Here is a 4,439-nt window from a genome sequence, read left to right as displayed (position 1 = left end):
ATAGGCACAAATTATCAAAGTAAACTCAAGGAATACATATAGTTAGGCCTACAACAACTAAAGAAATTGAAATAATTTAAAAAATCTTTCTACAAAGAAAGACATAGAATTAGATGTCTTGCATGATCAATTCTACTAAATTTGAAGAAGAATCAATATTAATTATTCACAACCCCTTTTTTCACAAAAAAAAAAATGAGGAGAGGACCCTCCTCGGTTCATTCCATGAGATCTATGTTGATATCAGAGCCAGACAAAAGCATCACATTTAAGGTATGATATGAATGAGCATCCCTAATGAATGCAGACACAGATGTCCTTTAAAAACTTTACCAAACTGTATCCTGGAATATATAAAAATAACCAACACCACAACAAAATTAGAGTATTTCACAACCACAACATTGACTTAACATTCAAAAGTCAGTTAATACAATACACAGTATAATAGACTAAAGAACAACAAAAACATTACTTCAATTGACACAAAAATATTTCACATATCCAACATCCATTTATAATAAAATTCTTAGCACATTAGGAATAGGAAGGAATTTTCTAGACCTGTAAAATGGTGCCTATATAAAAGTACTGCTAATATCTTGCTTAATAGTGAAAGACTATATGCTTTACCTTAAAGCCTGAGAACAAATCAATAATGTCCACTTTTATCACTTTATTTAATATAGCCTTAGGGTTCAAAACAATAAAAAATGGACATTTACAAGAGGTGACATTTTTAACTTTATCATACATTTGCAACCTCTTTACATCTACAGGCCTCAATGTAGCAAACATTTTATATTAAAAGGCTGGAAGTTAGTGGAGAGCAGCATGTATACACAGGCCTCTGTCATTGGCCAGTACATCTTTGCAATCGGCAGAGGGTGTTTCCTATTGGCTAGATGCAGAGTGTTCCTCCACATTTCGCACTTCTGGTATAGTGGTCTGCCAGAAGGAAGTCAGGGTAGGGCTGGAATACTCAAATGCCAAGGTGGTTCAGGCTGGGAGGTGGAGTGGGGAGAGGTTCCCAGTGCTTCAAGTCCTGGGCCTGGACAATAGGCTCCATTGTGGCAGTCCAGGTTTGTGCATGCGTGTGTGCGTGTGCATGCACACATGCACAAATGTATGCATACATAATATTTAATCTTAGATTTCATAGCATCATCCCTACTTCTAGTTAGTAGAAAGTAGAGCAGTTTTCAGCTGAGAAGAAATTTGTGCTTAGAAATGTAGAAAGATAATTTTAAATTCAGTACATTCAGTCTTACCCTACAGTTTGTTTACTTTCCCAGTTTCAGAGAAGCCCACCTTTCTCTTCCTATTGAGAAAAAATAGTGTTAATATGCTGTGATTGACCATGTTCCCCATGTAATGTGCTGGGTAGTGTGTAGAGTGATACACTAATTCTGAGTTGTGCTAGAAATTTAACAATTTTTTGTTTTACTTTTGCCTTGGTATACATATGTTTTTATTTCACAAGCTAACTGAAATTTTATATTAGATTCCCAGTGTTGAAGAAATTATAAAAAGATATCAATTTTGCATATATGGAATGATTCCATCTGTTCTGAATATGTCCTTTATCTCATTCTACTTAACAGAAATAACTATATTTTTTCTAATTATTCAGAACTTAAATCCATAAACATGTTTGTTTTCAGATTAATATAGAATTTGAATTTTTAAAACTGTTTTTTCATTCCTGAGAACATTGCTTTTATAAATGTTCAGTGTTGTGAAATTTAAAAGTGTACTTCCAGGTAGTTTCTGAATTATTGAAGCAGGCATTTTGAGGGTAGGTTTACTACATTGAAGAGATTATGTGACCATGATGATGTCATTGGGCTAATCAATAAACACTAAATGGTCACCATCTCTTTAAAAGGATGAGGCAGAATGTTTTCCTCTCTGTTCCGAGGTCACCAGGGAGACCACAGTTAGAGGTGGCAGCTGGAGCAGGTGAGAAGGTAGGAGGTGGTAAGCACTGCTCAGGAGGGTGGGCTCTGGGGCAGATGTGCTAGAAAAAGGTAGATATTCAGGTCCTACCTAGAAATAAAAGCATCTCAAGTGAGTGTTTAGGTGTGGCTATTGAAAGAGGATCTAGAAGAAATGTTATTTAAGTACACGTAGATGAACTGTGCCACATTGATGTTTAGTAATTGTAAACATTAGTCTTCTAAAGATTTTCTTAGGTTTTGATTAAAATGATGACATAGCTACAATATTATGAGTTTTTGAATAGTGACATTCATATACAATTTTATTCAGGCTTTTCACCTTTTGTTCGTGTTTCTCTGCTCTGTGCTGGATTTTGTTGAACTGAGTTCACCTCTGAAGCAGGCTTATACTTGGAAAGAAGGAGATGCCTGATGGCTGACCTCTGAGCCCTCATCTTCTGTGCCTCTGCCAGCCCCCCTGGGCAAACCCAAGATTGTCCGCTCCTTCCCGGGCTCTCTTAGTCCCTTCTCTTCTCAGAGTGTACTGGTAATATCTGCCTTTCTGTGTTAAAGTCCTTAAAGAGAGGGTGTTATGTGCTTTTTTCTAACTCCCCAGATGTATTTGTGGGTAACATAATGTACATTCAAATATAAGATCACTTGGAAAGTGTAGTGCCTTTTTATTTTAAAACTACTGATATGTGGCTTTAGTTACAGTTATTTAACAGCTATAATAATTTATTTTTTAATTTTCTTTTAGGATCTCTAGATAAAGTGAGATGTTGAAAATATGAATCCTGTTACTTGTGAACAGTGACCAACAACAACGGTGTTGTGAGGCCTGGCTGTCTGCTTGAACCAAGAGATTTTGTCAGCTAGGTTTTTGGGGTTTTTTTGTTTGTTTTTTGTTTTTTGTTTTGTATTTAGGATTCCAGCAGAAAAAGTATCCAAGCTTTCATTGTTGGGCTCGTAAAGTATCAGTTCTGTTAAATGGTAATAACTAAATTTTAACTTAGTAAGTTTGTGTCTTCTGTTAATAAAGTGGAATTTATTTGTAAGGAGATTGACATAATGGAGCATTCATATTTATTTGAAATATTCTAAACTTTTGCCCAAAGTTTTCATTTGAAAATCATCTTTTAAGAATTAGGTTCACTTTCTAACACCAAGGTCAGTGGTTTGGATCCCCTTACTGGCCAGACACCCAAGAAACAAACAAAAAGAATTTGATTCACATCATCCCTTTATTCCTCCTACAGAAAGCTTTCCCCACAGAGGCAGGTCCCAGCGGTAGAGGGACTGCATCCACATGCCCTTCTTGGTGAAGGCCCCTCAGACTGCATCTTTAGTAGAAATTCAAAGTGTTATAAGAAAATTGGGACTTGACTTTCTTTTAAAATGTGTATCAAATTTACTGCAAGTTTGCTGATTTGTGTAAGCAAAGAAAGTGTTTCCCAAAAAGTAAAATTTTTAGCAAGAATGAATAAACAATTGTAATTTAGTGTTGTATTATAATTATATATTACAAGTATAATGTAGTATACTGTAGTATAGTAACAGCTCTGCTGTATGTACTGATAAGGAGCATGTCTTTGCTTTTTGTGTTATTTCTCACATTTAAAACCTATGACCTTTTCAGGTCAGCATTGCCTCCTAGAGGAGAGCAGCTCAGTGTGATTTGCCCAGTGTCCCCAGCTGGCATGGTAAGCCCCCCTTTGTGTTGCCACCATCACAGAGGATCCTCTGCACACTACTGGGGGCCTGGGGTTGCCATGCTGATGCAGGGTCAGTGTTGGTGCCTGGTTTAATTTAGCCATGTTGAGGCATGAAGGAAGGGGTGTGGTCCATGCCTCACCAGTTTCTGGGTGACTGAGGAGTGTGTGGGTCAGGTGTGCAGTCAGGCAGCACCTACGGCTGGATAGGAAACTGGGAAGTGACAACATTTAGATGGAAGCAAAAAGAAAAATTTAGGTTGCAAGTGATCTCAAGTTGTGTGTTTTATGTTTTTAAGGTTTTCATTTTATACCTGTCTGTTCCTCAGATGGAACATGGCAAAAACCAGAGTCATTAGCATTTAAATGTGATTAAAGCTGGACAGCGTGGAAAAGAATTCTCATGGTATGTACTGTTTTTCAGGTTTTGTTGTTTTAAACAAGAGCAAAAGTTTCACAAACATGATCCTTTAGAACCTATTAGAAAGTGAAAAAAATAGAGAAAAGTGTTATACCTTAAAGCTATTGCCTAGGTTCATATTGTCTAAATGTCTCAGTTATCTGTTGCTGCTGACAATATCCCAGAAACACAGTGGACTAAAACAAGGCCTGTTTCATATCTCTGAATGTTGTGGAATGTGAGCAGTGCTTCTCCCACATGGCATCCAAGAGGATCACTCAGAGTTCAGCCAGCAGGTTGTGCTCCCTCTTGTGTGTGGTTGAGGTTGTGTCATCTTTTTGCTCAGTGGCTTGCTGGTCATGATGTGATTACATTTTCTCATTAGGT

The sequence above is a fragment of the Cynocephalus volans genome, chromosome 4 (genome assembly GCF_027409185.1).
Source record: "Cynocephalus volans isolate mCynVol1 chromosome 4, mCynVol1.pri, whole genome shotgun sequence".
Taxonomy (NCBI): Eukaryota; Metazoa; Chordata; class Mammalia; order Dermoptera; family Cynocephalidae; genus Cynocephalus; species Cynocephalus volans.
The sequence above is the reverse complement of the archived record's forward strand: the minus strand, read 5'-3'. Positions refer to the sequence as shown.